Source organism: Dermacentor silvarum, chromosome 1 (assembly GCF_013339745.2).
Source record: "Dermacentor silvarum isolate Dsil-2018 chromosome 1, BIME_Dsil_1.4, whole genome shotgun sequence".
Lineage (NCBI taxonomy): Eukaryota > Metazoa > Arthropoda > Arachnida > Ixodida > Ixodidae > Dermacentor > Dermacentor silvarum.
The window spans coordinates 446158262-446174600 of record NC_051154.1 but is presented as its reverse complement, the minus strand read 5'-3'; the positions used below and the strand labels follow the sequence as shown (position 1 = coordinate 446174600).

Sequence of the window (16339 nt, the reverse complement as noted above, 5' to 3'; positions counted from 1 at the left end):
GATCTATGCGAGGTGCTACGCGAATGCATGTGCGAGGTGTACGCATGTGCGAGATGTGTGCGATGTGCTGCGCCAGCCTAACGAGATTCTGTACGAGGTGTGCGAGATAGCGTGTGATGTGTACGCACTGTAGTCATATGAGCAACGAGATCTTGGCCGATGACTACGAATTGCATACAAAGTGCATCCACCTAAGTCGTAGTGTATACAAAAGCTCGTGAATGACAGCAAGATTTTATGATGAATCGTTTGTAGCACATGCAAGGACATAATCAATGTGCTGTATGACGACGTCGAACCATTGTGCCACATATAGCAGCATAAACTGCAGAATGAATAAGAGCGCCAGTGTTGAATTTCTGCAATTTTATATAATGGACACACACATCTCCATCAAAGCTCATGTCAGTCCTAATGATGCAATGATTTTCACTTGGGGACATATTCTCGGATAATCACTTACGACAATACTCCTGTGCCTTCGTGTGACGCATTGCTCAACCAGCCAATAAGCGCGCACTGACAGTGATATAGCCAAAAGCTGTTGTCTGAGAGTACGTCCCTTGTTCAGAGTGGATCACCCGAAGCTTTTAATGCAATATAGGGTTGAGTACCTTCACAGTTTCGGAAAAAAATGCTATAGGTTTGTTTTTATGCAGAATAAAAGAAGCTGGCAATGCGATTATAGCTCACTGAAAACACATCCAACACGGACAAGTTGGCAAATGATTTTATTGCATGCAGTTTGATCAGTAACAGAAGATGCACGCGCTTAGTCACAGCCTGATCATATTGCTTGCGTCAGAGCTGTCAGTCAGAGGTAGCAATGCAGAAATTTCAAGCTGCACATTTTCCAAACAGCTAAGTGTGCCCCCCCCCCCCCCATAAGACGAGTAATTCACGAAGAAAGTTGGGTTAGTTGGTGTTGATGCAGTTGCTGTGACTAGTGCGAACAACGGAAAAAAAGGTGGGACAGGACAGAGCCCTCTCTCGTATCCCACCTTTTTTCGTTAGTCTTGTTCGCGTTAGTAATTATGTCACAGCCCCCACAAGACTATCAAATCTGCTAGTCACTTTTTATTGCCCATATTTTAAGAGGTTGTTAGTGCCTGTTTATGCCAAACTGTAGCAGGCAGGCATAAACTGGCCATGCATGCCCACATGTAAAAAATAAAAAGAACCACAAACTCAGTGTAAATAAATTGGTGAATAAATAGCCAAAATAGCAGCCAAAATCTATCGCACTTTGACAGAAAAAAATAACGAAATTACATAACCATCAATCACTAATGCTGTCATACGATCAGCACATTTTGCCCAATTGCTGCTTGAAAAATTATTTGCACTAAGTCTTTCACAACTTGTGCACTGTATGCTGAGAGAGCTTGACGTAGTAAAAAAACCTCGTATTTGCCGCGCAACAGCGGCAAATACGAGTTTAGCGTGGCAACGGAGCATTATCTGTGTATATACTACACAAAACTGAATTTGAAATTAACGGAGAAATAACTAAGTAGTTCGTGCAGTGATGGTTCAGAGCAAGGCAACGCTTTGCGATTCGTTAAAAGCTGACCTCGAAACGACCAAAATGTCAATGTCCCTACATTCAAGCAGGGTCGTTAAATGACGAACATGCAGCATATCCTGGCGTTCGCGCACGCCGGAAACAAACTAAAAAACACTTTTGCAAATCGCTGACACAATAACGACGCATATCAGACACGCGCACGCACGCACGCACGCGCACACGCACGCGCGCGCACACACACACACACACACACACACACACAGAACACAAGCAGTGTCCGAAAGCACTCGCGACAGACAGTGCGGACGTTCTCGCGCGTTGGCAAATCGAGCCGGCGTGGCAGCAGCGTCCGATGCACAGACGGCACTCTTCATGAACTATACACATCCGCAAAACGGCACACAAGCCAGAACAAAGTGCGTCGACGACGCCACTCGACACCAAATGCGTGGTCGATACCGCCGCATAAAACACCAACACCTCGTAGAATTCACAAACCAAACCACGATATGCTGCGATTTAACGGCCCTGACCGGTTGATACGGCTGCTCCGCAGGTTGCTGTCCTCGATGTTGAAAGAAACGTTGTTGAAACACGCCGCATCACTCGCATAACATGTGAATACCAGCCGCCACCATCGATGCGATCACGATTACCATGGAGCACCGTGCCGATACAGTGGTGCCGAGGAGCCAGAGACCAACGTTGCCTGAGACGACAAAACGGTAGACGACGATGTAAACAATATGGCCGCCATGACGTTTATCCGGCTCTTGCAAAGCTTCCGGTGCCTCTATCTTGACGAAATGACATCATTTTCCCGTGTTCGGCTGTCAAAATGTTACCAGTCTAGAAACGTTGGGCTGTCGGTATGTGAGCGCAGCATGAATATTTTCCTTGCGGACGGTCGATGTGGTAGTTTAATCATATTTACGCTTTGCCGAGAGAAAATGTGCTCTTTTTTGTGCGCATCAGCGATCGCTAAGCCCCTGGGCCTGTGCAACGCTGCTAGCTAGCTGTATCTCTCGTGCGGTGCGGCGTTGTTGGTTATCGTAGTTCGGTCCATTCGTGCTCTTTGTTCCCGGCTCATTAGCAGCCTCTGGTACTCTCGCCGATCTCGCAGCGGTTCACAGTGCACGGAAGAATGTGTTGGAAATTGTACTATTACGTTCATCCGCAATTTAACAGTGTTTATGCCGGAAGGACAGTTCGTGCAGTCGATGCCGCCGGACCTGACACGAAGGAGCGTTTGCCGAGTATGTCTCGAAAGGTAAGTCCGGCGCTTGGCGCATTTTTATAGTTCGTGTAGTGTGCCTTGTTAGGCGGAGCACAAGATGATTAGTACAGCGACAAAATTATAAAAGTGATTTCCTAATGTTTGTTATTAATGCCGTAGTACACATTTAGCAAAACGTTTTATGAAAATTACCCTCAGACAAGTATAGGATGTTGCCAAGAGCTTCATATATTGTTTCTTTGCTTTCTGTTATGAAATACACTAGCGCCGAGTATCGTTTAGTCTGAACGGGCACAAAAATTGATGCCGCGAATGTCACTGCTTCTGTACGTAATTTCTCAGCAAGAAATGGTATATGTGGTGAAGTACGTTGACGTGTTGTCTTCACAGCTAACATCTGCGCGAGACGGCACCGGATTGCTCTGTCTGACTCATGAGCACATTTTAGCTTGTATGCAAATTTTTCTGCTTATATATTGTCAAGACAACCTGTGTTTCTTGTGTTGAGTGTTCTGTATGTCTTCGTCCATTTGACAGGTTAAATAACTGCCCGTGATGTCAGAATGAGATATTTGCACAACCATGTAGCTGGCTGAGGTCTTTTCACAATTTAACGCGGTGTTGTTAAATCACAAGTTTGCAGTTTCAGCAGTAATTGCAATAAACTGAACATTTCTTATTGTTTAGGGATGTCACGATTTCGTGAGACGGATGCAATCTCTGCACCACATGGGAGCCTGTGGCAAAATGCAGTCTGAGCAGCCCGACAAGGAATCTGATCTGCTTGCTTTGACAAGGTGTGTACAAAACAGTCACTGCCACTTATGAGTTCTAGGTTCTGTTGGTATAATTCGTACGTGCCATCGGTCCTGAATCTTTTGGTGAGATTTACGAATTTGGACTCGTTCTACAATTTTACTATTGTTGCATTGAGTTATGAGAATGAAATTCTATTGGGAATATGTTGTAAGAATCTTGAAAAATGGGGTGGTATGAGATTACAAAATTGCATCTAAAACAATAAATTGTGATGGCACTTGTGCTGCTTTATTAGCAATGCAAAATCCCTAACGAGTATACCAGAGGGGCACTTCCTACCAAGCCCGATTCAGATCAAAATTAGCTACTGCAATTGGCTTCCTCGCGCAGCTTGCACAAAAGAGCTAATCACAAGTGAGAAATTCGATCCGGATTGGGCTTGATCGCAATGAAAAGTGCACTGTATGACACCCGTATTAGACGAGCTTATTGAGATAAGTTCGTAAAGCCGGCTAAATCGGCAACAGCAAAAGCACTGAAAAAAGCACACTGGTCTAAAAACAATGTTGTCAGTTTCTGCTGTTCCAAGTTAATGGTTAATAATGTGTCTCTATTGAACAATGTAGGCACTGAGAGAAAACTTTAAGAAAATACATGCTGTCTTTCCAACACAGCATTGTGTGTAGGATTTTTGCAAAACATAAAGTTCACAGGCTGGCAGGTTTGGCATAACGTACAACACTTTTGCTTTAGATGCCATATTCATAACTTCCAGTTTTGACATAATATTCGAGTACTACTTGAACTGTATATTTTAAAATATCGCCTACCTTCAGTTTAATCAATGTACCTAAGTAGCCTCCTCTGAGTCAAGTATAATTGAGGGCTTGAGTAGATATGCATGATATGCTACTTACTGACTGTATGGTGACGTATTTTTTTAGGAACTGTGTTTTGAGGCACACATATCCTTTTATGTCTTGTTATGAGTTGCCCGACGAAAGCAGAAGGGCATTGCAAGTTATTGCATATATTACTGCACTTAATTCCTTACATACATGCCTGCACAGATTCTGTGTTCCTAGATTTATTTCTCTAAGTAGTCAAAAATCATGTATTACACTTTTTTTTCTCTTTTTTTTTGGGGGGGGGGGCTGTTCATTGATTCCCATTCCTAAAGGGACGTTGAAAGAAAAAACCACGAAAGGTGGCTTGAAAGTGTTTGAATTTTCTGTTTAACCTCTTATTATTTATTCTTCTAAAGCACTACCAGCATGAACACGTTTCTGTTCACTTTTATAAGCTAGCTGCCAGATAAGAAACCACAGTGTGAAAGAGTATTTATTTCTTTTTTTACTTGTTTTATTGTATGTTCTTTATTTGGCTCACAATGTTCTACCTACCACCTTATGCAGTACTCCAGCTGGAGCCTATGAGGTATGTTTATAAATGAATAAGTAAATTCCTGAAGCTTGCAACAAACCATGAAGCATAACATTTAAATGTAGTCAGTTCATAATACATCCCTAGAGCAGCATAGCATCAAGCTTGAAGCTGATCTCTGATGTCCCATAAATTGCAGGTTTGATAATGTGGTATCACAAACTGCTGGTTACGCATGTCAGTCAGCCTGGTGCAGTGGTCGCAGGTGAGAGTGTAACCGAAAGCTGGGTATGCTTTGCCCTTCCGCATTTGACATGGGAGGGAGCTTGAACTCTGCTATTGCTTCTCTTATAGTTGGGACCATCTCTCTCACCATTCTCCTTATTATTGTCAACTTGCTAATATGCACTTCTACAAGCTTAGTTATGATGTTGACTGCTGAACTTGGATGATGTGCGTTTCAATAGTTAGTGGGACCCCCAAAACCATGCTGTACTTTGTGTGCATTTCAAATGGTCAATTTGAAATATGCGATTGTCTGACATTCTCAGGGAAACAAGGTTTTTGTTCTGAATAAGGCATAGGCTGCTTCCCGAAAGAGTACCAGAAACAATACTTTCTCACCTAACAAAAGTGTTTAGGCACGCCGTGCTCAGGCCATGCTGACCTACAATAATTAGATCACAATGTGCTATATCGACCGTTACATGTTATTAAAAGTGGCAGACAAAAGTCATAATGCACTTGAATTTCACTGTTAAAATGTGTGTGGCTACCTAACATTTAGCCTTAGCCCCTTTGGCGCAGACACCATTAGTGCAAAAGGGGCGTATGTCATTACCAAGCTTTTGGGATAAGTACAGACTGAATAAGCACTTGTCAAGATTTTGAGTAGTACTATAACCTGAGACCCGCCCAAAGTGTGATTTTATTTTTATTTTTTCATTTAGACCATGGAGTCACACTTCTCTTAAGCCTGTGCAGATACGTCACGCTAGGCGAGCCCCATTTATTTCTCCCTTTACAGTGAATCCTGTTTTTCAGTTTCATGTTGCATGACACACAAAGGCACTTTAAGCAAGGCCAAAAATAAGTGGTTTGAATGTGTACAAAATGACTCCGGACACATTTTTTTGTTTGGAGACAGTTTAGACGCATCATGTATTCTTTCTTTTTGTGTTAGTTTTGTGATGAGAGGTTATTTATTGCAAAAAGAAAATGAAGGTTAAAGTGGCATTTCCTGCCAAATTTTGTGGCGAAACATCGTACGTTGGAGGACATCATGCATTCCAGAGTATTTTCGTATATTTTGGCTGTTGCGGTTCAGTACACTTGCTCCAATATTGCTAAGTTCAGTTCTTGCCTCTTTTAGAATGCAATATAGTCAATTTTTGCCAAAAACAAATTAACTAGGCCTTAGCAGACAGCCAGCAGGTGTGGGAACTTTATTGTGGTTTCACCACCTGTACATCGTTCTTGTGTATTTTCTAGCTTATCAAGCCTCTACTTTTGGATAACTGCAGTCTTTCTGGGTTTGCGGAAAAGTAATTCAATAATGCATCTCAAATAATTATTTTTCCCTTAAGTGTCCCTTTAAAGTTTTGTCTGATTGATGTGGCATGAGACAACACTGCCCGAAAGTTATCTTGCATGTCAGCAGTTGTGTTGCCATGTAATCACCAGTATTGTCTTTGAGGTGCTCAGAGATGTCACTGCACTTACTCTTCATTACCCAAGTCCCTAAGAAGCCATAAAGAGGATCTGTTGAAATGTCCTGCAATAAGTTATATAAGACTGTATTCACTGGGGCTCTGTTAAATGCTTGCTATAGAAAAGCACTGTCTTCTCCAAAACATGCATAGTGTGTTGGGAATTTGTCAACGATTCTTTTTACCTCAACAGTCATGGAAATATTGATTTACCGTGTTCACTGGCAGATTTATATCAAGCCTGATCTCTGTAGCTGACTAGGTGTTTTATTACACAAAAATTAAGCGGGTTTTCAATAATACCTCCTTTTCACAGTACTGAAGCACCAGTTTGCAAAAATAATAGAATAAGTTTAACTCTATTTTTTGTAAAAGCAAGCTGTTGTCTTACACAGCAACTTCAGTGAGTTTTTTAAGCGCGGCAGGCTTAGGATGTTGGTTGAAAATTAAGTTGCTTAAAGACGTGTTGCATCAGAGAGCATGTTTTCTTTTATCTATTGTAGCATTATCTGATCTCTTATGTTCCTTTCCATGCTATTCACAGTGCACACTTTCTAAGGAGATAAGGGACACACAGAGTGTGAAAGAGGACAGTTATTTTTCACTGTCGGCCTGTCGCTTATTCTTTTGGCATGTGTGTGCCATGAACACCATCAAAATGAACTGTTACCAACTTGCCCAAGCTTCAGCTCTTGCGCTTGGTGTTTTTGTCTACAAAATGTCCATATGGCAGTAGTAGTGTTGCTGATATTTGCGTGTATGAAAAGGGGATGCTTACTTGATTGCAGAACAATTTGATTGGTTCTACACATGGTACTGAACTTACCAATGTCATTTTAAAGGTGGGATTAGGTAGGAAGCTATTGTGGTACTGTTTAAAGTGCCCTTGTGCAGATGCAGAAGCTTGTCTTCTGTTGACAAAAATTGGGCTCAAGCCGTAGGAGGATAGTTGTCAAAGTGTAATGAAAGCCTCCTGGTAGACATGCTGAGTTATGCTGCTGGGGACACTTATTGGTTAGCCCTATTGGGTAATGCTGCTAGGCTTATGGGTGCTTTAACATTGCAGTGCCTGCAGAATGCATGTCGTGCTATGGTATCAGAATTGGCCCACCAAGTGACCACCTTTGCTTACACTATGTGGCTTTCTGGCCTACTTTACTTAACCTGACTGCCACCTATACACAAGGAGGAGGAGGGAGGCAAAAAAAAGGGATCTTCAATTAATTTTCTTGCATAGATGGCTCATGCATCATATTTTTCTTATAGTGCAGGATTTGTTACTCAAAGTGAAGCTTGCTATATGGAGAATATCTACATTTTTTCATATGTATACCGAACAAGGATTGATTTGTTCACGGTGTCACTTTTTATATTATACTCACGTGACACTAAGCCCACTTGTATTAATGCAGGTATGGCTGGGCCTGCAGAGAAAGTGTAAGCAGACTGTGCTGTGTTGCTGATCAGTGCTGATCTCCACGCCTGAGTTGGTCCCACAACATCCAGGCACCAGCGTGCTTTGCTTCATCATTGACAGGGTAATATGATATGGAGAGCTTGCACCTGGATATCAGTTTTGAGCTTGACTTTTGAGAAATATGTTGAGATAGAAGACACAAGGGTTGGCCTTGGTGATAGATACACGTGTGTGTTTTTTTAAAGTGCTCTTTTTGAAATATTCTTCATGGACCTATTTTCAGCAAATGTTTACATTCCTTAATTGCAAACTGCCATGGAGCTGGTTTATGCCTTAAACTAGCACTCTTTCACCAAGAAAAAGCCTTATTTAGCATAAAATTCATAGGAAAGGCAAGGAGGTGACAGGACAGAACACTACTAACACCATCCAATTTTAGTGCTTGCACAGCAATATAAAGCGAGAGTTGAAGGGACGAGGTTTGGGTTTGTGTTCGTTGGTTCTATGGGTTTTGGAGCCCCACACAGCTTCTTTGCTAGGCAGACAAGCTTGTGGGATGTGCTTCTGAAATTTGTACAGCACACTGACAGTGCAGGTTGCGGGCCTCATCTTCGGAAGGAAGTGCACTGACGGCACCATTCATGGCGCAGATGACTCTCATAGAGTCAGGCAAAGCACCAGTGTTGATGTTTGTTCCCTTGCCCAAAACAGCATGTTTAGGTTCAGTGTAGTTGTAAGAAGACAAGGTAAACATTACTTTCATGGTTTGAGTGGCCGCATTTTTCTTAGAGCACTGAATTTCTTTTCTTGCAACTGCCTGCCCTGGTGTTTCCTTAGCGTCGGCATGAAGTTGGCATGGAGTTACGCATCCGGGAACTCGTGAACAATGACCCTGTAGTTGACACTTTGCGAAGAATACATCGGCTTCCAAGCCCTTCATTTTCTGTTGGCATACTTTTACTTGAACTGTTAGCAATTTCTTCTAGGCTTGCTGAATTATCCTGAGGCCCCACACTGACACTACTGATGTCTTCAATTGAAGACTTTTCAGGATAAGACTCCTGGCTTTGCAAGTGTGGTTTAAAAAAAGGTGGCACTTACAGGTGGCTATTCAAGACCTGAGTGAAATGAACCGGCAAGTCTTGGTTACATCTTGTGTGTAGTCCTGTTGGAGTTAAACGTTTTACGAAAAATTGTGTCGTCACTAACACGATGATAAGCACTTGATCATTCACCACAACTTCATAGTCGTTACCTGGCTAAATGAATTTTCGTCGAACCCTTGATAATACCTTCTACAGAACTTATGTTCAAAACATTGTTACCAAGACTTACTGGTTCGTCTCACTCGCGTCCAGAATAGAAATCTGTAAGTGCCACCTTCCTGCAAAGAACCTTATCCTGAAAACTCTACACTTGAAAGCATCGGTAGTGTCAGCGTGGGGCCTCGAGATAATTCGGCCAGCTGGGAAGAAATTACTGGCAGCACGAGTTCAAGAGTGCTGACAGAAAATCAAGAGCGTGTGAACTAGAGCAGACCATTATTCGGGTCTTCTGGGACATACAGCTGAATGTCAACTTCACAGCGAGACTAACGGACCACCTGTGCGGGCAGTCACAAGAAAGCTTGATGTATTATAACCAAAACAGCCTGTTCAAACCAGGAAGTTATCTTGAGCTTGTCTTCCTACAAGCCCACTAAACCTGAAACTGCCATTCTGCGCAAAAGACAACTTCAACACTGGCACTTCACCCAACACTGACGAAAGTAAGCTGCATCGTGTAACGTTCCCGCAGTAAGCTCTTTCTGAAGCAGGAGAAGGGCCCACGAGCTTACCTTCCATGGTGTAATTCAGGAACCTGTCTCGGCTCCAGAAAGGGAGCTTTTTTGGCTTGGCTTGGGTCAATGACCATAAAATTATCATTACCAAACAGAACACATTAACAGTTGCAGACTCAGGGTAATGTTTTACTTGCTTGATTTTGTGGACAAAAACTGATGAAAGGGTGCCTAATGTGACCAGTTATTCTGTCCAGGAGTCCGTGATTTCAAGGAGTTTGACAATCATTTCATTGGCTAACAATCGCAAAGCATACTTGTGTTGTCATTTGAAACAAAACCACGCACTTTAAGGAACGGTGACAATTTCTTTAGGTGTGGGGAGCACCTGCACTGCATATATAATTTTGGTTAAAAAGAAAGTAAGGCGGAATGGGCCATATAAAATTAATGACAATAATTTTGGCATAAGTAGATTTTTGCTCAAACCATCTGAAAGTTTCTTGTTTTAGAAAGTCTTAAATTTCGTTAAACGTAGCTGCTGTCAGATGATTCTATATAAGCATTTGGCCTTATGCAGTACTATTTGCTTTAAATAAAATTTGTGGGTTTTATTTGTCAAATTGCTGAACGAAGGGCAAAGGCACAAATACACAGATGATATACGAAAACGTGTCACAGGTGCTGCTAATAACTTAATTCGAAACACAACAGGATACTGTATATATACTCTTCCGAATGCACAGGCGCACTAGCCACTTCGGGAAGACAACAGAGGGCGATTATTCGTGCTAACACAATCATTTTGAAGATCTAAAGAAAGCAAGTTCCACGTCGTACAAAACAACAGAGGTCTGACTTACACAAGCACTACTTTTTTATGTAAAACGCTTTGAGTAGCTTACATGCAATTTTATCTTTACTTCTGCCTGGGATCTTCACATCATAATATCTCGCACGACAAGGGCAGGCTTTTTTTTTGCTGATAGATGTGCATTCAAGTCTGTCGTCATGTTTTTAGCATGCTCCCTCATTCAATCATTGATGCAGCAGCCAGTTTGTCCTACATAGGACTTTCCACAAGGCAGTGGGATTTCATAAACCACACCGGGACCACATTGCCCGTAAGGTGTTACATGTTGTACTTGGCAGCTTACCTTAGATCTGCCCATTATGCGGGAACACGTTCGGGCCAGCCTATTGAGAACAGAGAACAATAGAGGCACTCCATGCCTGTTCGCCACTTTCTTTGAATTGTGGCTCAACTTATGCACATACGGTACAACTTGCGTTCTTGGGCCACTCGGCTCACCAGCTCTGGCCTCATTCACCAGTGTGCCCGCTTTCGTAGTGTTCTCTTTTCCCAATATGCTGGCCCAACTGTGTCCCCGCATAATTGGCAGATCTAAGGTAGGCTGCCAAGTACAACACGTCACACCTTACTGGCGATGTGCTACCAGAGGGGTTTATGAAATCCCACTGTCTTGTGGAAAGTCCTATGTAGGACAAACTGGCTGCTGCATCAATGATCGAATCATGGAGCATGCTAACAACACGACGAAATACTTGAATGCGCGTCTTTCAGCACAATGTAAAGCCTGTCCTTGTCGTGCGAGATTTCATGATGGGAAGATCCTGGGCAGAACTAAAGATAAAACAGCACGTGAGCTGTTGGAAGCATTTTACATAAAAGAAAAAAAGTAGTGCTTGTGAAAGTTGACCTATATTGTTTTCATGATGTGGAACTTGCTTTCTTTAGATCTTCAAAATGATCGTGTTAGCCCTGATAATCGCCCTCTGTGCTCTGCCCGAAGTAGCTGGTGCGCCTGCGCGTTGTGAGGAGTACATATACTGTATCTCGCTGTGCTTCAAATAATGTTGTTAGTAGCGCCTGTGACGTGTGTCTGTGTATCTTCTGTGTATTTGTGCCTTTGCGCTATGTCGTTCAGCAAACAGCAACTTGCCTAACACCAAGTCCTTCTGCACAATATGATTATGGGGGACACTGTAGTGGGGAACTCTGGATTAACTTTGAACACCGGCGGTATGTGCCCAATGCACCTTATGGGGGTGTTGTTGCACTTTGCTGCCATCAAAATGTGGCCGTTGTGCATGGTATTTTATCCTGCGCCATTCGGCTTAGCAGTGCAATGCCAAAGCCACTACGCCACCACGATTTTTAGTTTTGCTGGCAGAATAGCAGTTTCCAAGTAATTTAATTAGCTCGACCTGTTGATGCTGCTCTCTAAAAGTAGATTTTATGCATGTTATGTTGCTTCAGTACTACTAATTTTATTACTCAAATAATGCCGTTTTTTACTGTGATAACACTTGTTTCAGTGATCTGCTAATGTAACAGGTTATTCTACGACACTATAATGCACATTTCCTTAGGAGTCATAAGCATTGCAGGAAACCACTTATTTTTAATAAATTTTGTTCAGTATCGCATGTTCTGAATGCTAAAGCATTCTTACCTGTGTGAATGTCAGCTAAACTGCTTTTGCCTATGTGTTATCTTATTGCATGTGTGAAAAAAAACTGTTGGCTTTTGTTTACTTTTTCAGGTGCGCGGCAAGCTCTCACTCAAGCAACACATTCCAGTGGTCTTCTGTCAACAGACTGGGTCTATTGAAGTACCATTACAAGGTCCAATAAACAACGCTTGCGAGATGTGTGACGTGCTCTTGCTTAAAATCGGAGGACGTCACTATTAATGTAAGCTTGAATAGGTGTGCTGAAGAACCTGTGTAACGTGTACTTGTTTATTAACAAGTACAAACCATTACCTCACCTGACATTTTTTTTCACCTCAACATAACTCTTTACTGTAGATTTCTGAACAAACCATTACAGCGACACAAAACTGCAGTAAGGTCAGCGCAAGTGTGCGTGCATGAACACTTGTATTTACAAGAATTGTATTTGCATTATTATACTAAATATGAATATGAGGTGCGTATCTTTTTCAGGGTGCATACTCTCGCAGGTTGTACAAGCTCGTCATCTTGTACGCACTCAGCTCGTAGAAACGAACTCGTTCATAATGTAAGAGAATATCGTTCAGTGACAAGAACGCGATCTCGTACACGTGTGCGAGAAATGTACGCGATGATTGCTGCGTAGACTGTACGAGGTTCTCGTAGACTCAACGAGTTCTCGCAGACTGAACGAGTTTCTCGCACAGTCTACGGAGCAATAATCGCGTACACTATTTCTCGTACATTCTCGTTCACATTTTTTTCAATAGGGCATAGCGGGATGGAGAGAAACACAATGGCGCTATGCGAGAGGAAAATGTCTCTTCCTCTCTCTCTCGGCTTCGCGACACTCCAGGAGGACGTGGAGGACGGTGAGCTTCTCCCCACATCTACCACAGGTTCGAGAGGGATACAGTTGTATACGACCCATTCGTCATTGTGAATAATGGTCCCCGGTTGAACATTGGCTGCAATAATGGAGTCTAGCGTCACCGCGTCTCGTCAATCGACCTTGCAAAGTCTCAGCTCCCTTGTGATCTCGGAGACCATGCCAAAGACCCATGGTCCAGGATATTTAACACCGCCGTAATTTTGGGGGCTCGCCGGAACGTTGTCATGACAACAGGCGGCCTCGACTGTACTTTCGCTTGCCGCGAAGAAGGCGCACGTCAATTTGCACTGTCTTGCCGGGGCCACCGAGTGGAGGTCGCGCCACAGCTCGTACCACGCGACCTCACGGGCGTAGTTCGTCCAGTCGGCGATATCGTGCTCCGATAGAGGAAACCAGCCGCCGGTCAGCTCCTTCAACAGCCACACGTCTACGCTTTTGATCACGCAGTACGTCAGCCAAATCACTTGCCGCCTGGACAGGTGGACGTTCGGGGTCCGTGTTGGTGAAGTAATTTCCTTCGCATCTCTTACCGTGCAGTGCAGCGGTACCGTGTAATTGCGGAAACTACTTTGGGCACTTGTTGGACCGGAAGGCAGCCCGGCGTCCGCTCCGAGTCTTCCAGTATAATGCGACTGTACGGGTGCGCCATAAGCGCGCTCCCGATTGCAGCGCCAACACAGCGTTGCGCAAGACACGCAAAATAAACACTGATTGCATCTCTGCGTTCGTTGTGTGCTGACGTGCGTCCTGCCACTCGTATACATGCGGCGTTCTATAGGCGTCGTACTTCGCCACCACTATAGCTTGGTGACCCGGACGTACGTACGTGATGGCTACGAACACAAGTCCCACGTCGGCGAACGACGGTACTCAACAGCAACCGCAGTCAACGATGAGCAACGAGAACCATTCCCTCGCCATCGACATAGAAGCAATCTCAAACGTCCAGGTGCGTCTCCCGCCATTTTGGCCGAAGAATCCGGCAGTATGATTTACTCAAGTGGAAGCGCTCTTCGATTGGGCCGCATCACTGCACAGCGCGCGAAGTACCTTCATGTCGTCTCTACACTACCATCTGAAGTTGCGGACAAATTCGACGACGTGCTGAGCCTTCCACACGCAACGCTACCATACGACCATTTCAAGACCATTGTTCTGACGCGCAAAACGGCTTCGGAGCGTAGCCGCTTGCAGCAACTTCTCAACACGGAGTAGCTGGGAGACCGACGACCATCTCAGCTGTTGCACCGAATGCGCAAGCTACTCGGCGACAGCATGCAAGATTCCGAGAGTCCTCTACTTCGTGAGTTTCATCTTCGAGAGTCCTCTACTTCGAAACCTTCTTCCTGTCCTGGCTGCTGCAGGCGACATGCCGTTGGAGAAGCTAGCCGAGCTCGCAGATCGCGTTGCAGAATACTCCCGCGCTGGCCCCACGGTTGCGGCAGCGACTGCCGTGACACCGGATACCCAAACGCGGCATTCTCGCATCAAACGCCTGGAAGAAAAAATAGAGCAGCTCGCTGCCTCCATCGTAGCGATGCGGACTTCGACCCGTGGTCGCTCTCACGGCAACTCACGTTCCCGTTCTCGTTCCCGCACTAGAATCAATGGTGACGGCTACTGCTGGTATCATGTCCGTTTCGGCGCCAACGCTAGGAAGTGTCGAGAGCCTTGTGGCTGGCAGGAAAACAAGAACGCGAGTCGCTAATGGCGGCGAGTGACTCGCTTGACCCCACAGCGAAACGCAGCCGCCTGCTATACGTATCAGACAGAATAACGGGACGTCGTTTTCTGGTCGACACTGGCGCTGAGATGAGCGTTATCCCTGCCTCACGTCAAGATCGACAACGTTCTGAAAAAACTTCGTCGTTACAAGCTGTAAATAGTTCCACAATCGCCACATTTGGACAGCGTTTGCTCACCATCGACTTAGGACTGCGCCGCACATTTAGATGGATATTCATCGTCGCTGATGTGCGCTTCGCTATACTTGGAGCGGACTTTCTTAACAACTTCGGCCTGAACGTGGACATCCGCTCACGTCGCCTTGTGGACTGTACGACCAGTTTGTCTCTGCAGGCAATCCTCGCACTTGTGTTGACCCCTGTGCAAAGGGCTCCGAACTTACAAGCACGCTCGTTTGGCTCAATTCTGTGCGATTTTTCTGAGCTTACAAAGCCCAACAACTTAGAACTGCCTGTGCGACACATAGTCACGCACCACATCGTCACAACCGGACCTCTCGTGTTCAGCAAACCACGATGCCTCGCGGGTGACCGCCTTGCCACAGCACGCAGGGAATTTGAACATATGCTGTAACTTGCCATCATTCGCCCATCGTCAAGCAGCTGGTCATCCGCCCTGCACATGGTTCCGAAGCGTGACCCAGGTGACTGGCGCCCCTGTGGTGACTATCGTGCCCTGAACGCGTGCACTCTCCCTGTTCGGTATCCACTACCCCATATTCACGACTTCGCCGCCACACTAGCTGGTACGACCATATTCAGCAAGATCGACTTGGTCATCAGCAAAATTGACTTGGATCGACTCCACCACATTCCTGCTGAGCCATCTGACATACCAAAGACTGCCATTGCGACACCTTTTGGCCTCTTTGAGTACATCCGCATGCCTTTCGGGTTGAGGAACGCCGCCCAGACGTTCAAAAGATTCATCAATGAGGTGACCCGCGGCCTACACTTCGTCGTCGCCTACCTCGATGACTTACTTGTGGCTAGCTGTTCACCTGAACAGCATGCCGATCATCTGTGATTGCCTTTTACACGACTCCAGGAACACAGCTTGACCATTAACACAGCAAAGTGTGTTTTTGGCTTCAACAGCATCGAATTTCTTGGCCACCTCGTCACACCTGAAGGAGTCCAGCCCCTAGACGGAAAAGTTCAAGCGGTGCGCGATTTTCCTCGTCCAACTTCGGTTCGAAAGCTGCGCGAGTTCCTAGGACTGCTGAACTTTCACCGTCGCTTTATACCTAATGTGGCTCGTATTTTCCTACCGCTGACCGACATGCTCAATTCAACTAAAGCACCGTCAACCCCTCTCGAGTGGACAAGTGCAGCTGACGCAGCATTTGAGGAAACCAAGAATGCTCTGGCCAGCGCAACAATGCTCGTGCTTCCCTTACCCAACGCAC

At 44.8% G+C, this 16339-nt stretch overlaps 1 long non-coding RNA gene across 2 annotated transcripts; it reads left to right on the top strand.

Annotated features, from left to right (window-relative positions):
* The first annotated feature begins 893 nt into the window (after window positions 1-893).
* Window positions 894-12545, top strand: LOC125942626 (uncharacterized). 2 transcript variants are annotated; one of them, XR_007465270.1, is made up of 4 exons: window positions 894-2798; window positions 3453-3562; window positions 8029-8154; window positions 12381-12545. It is a non-coding gene; the product is annotated as an uncharacterized LOC125942626 (long non-coding RNA). The 2 variants fall into 2 exon arrangements; XR_007465269.1 differs by lacking the exon at window positions 12381-12545 and having other exon boundaries at window positions 895-2798; window positions 8029-8677.
* The last annotated feature ends 3794 nt before the right edge of the window (window positions 12546-16339 follow it).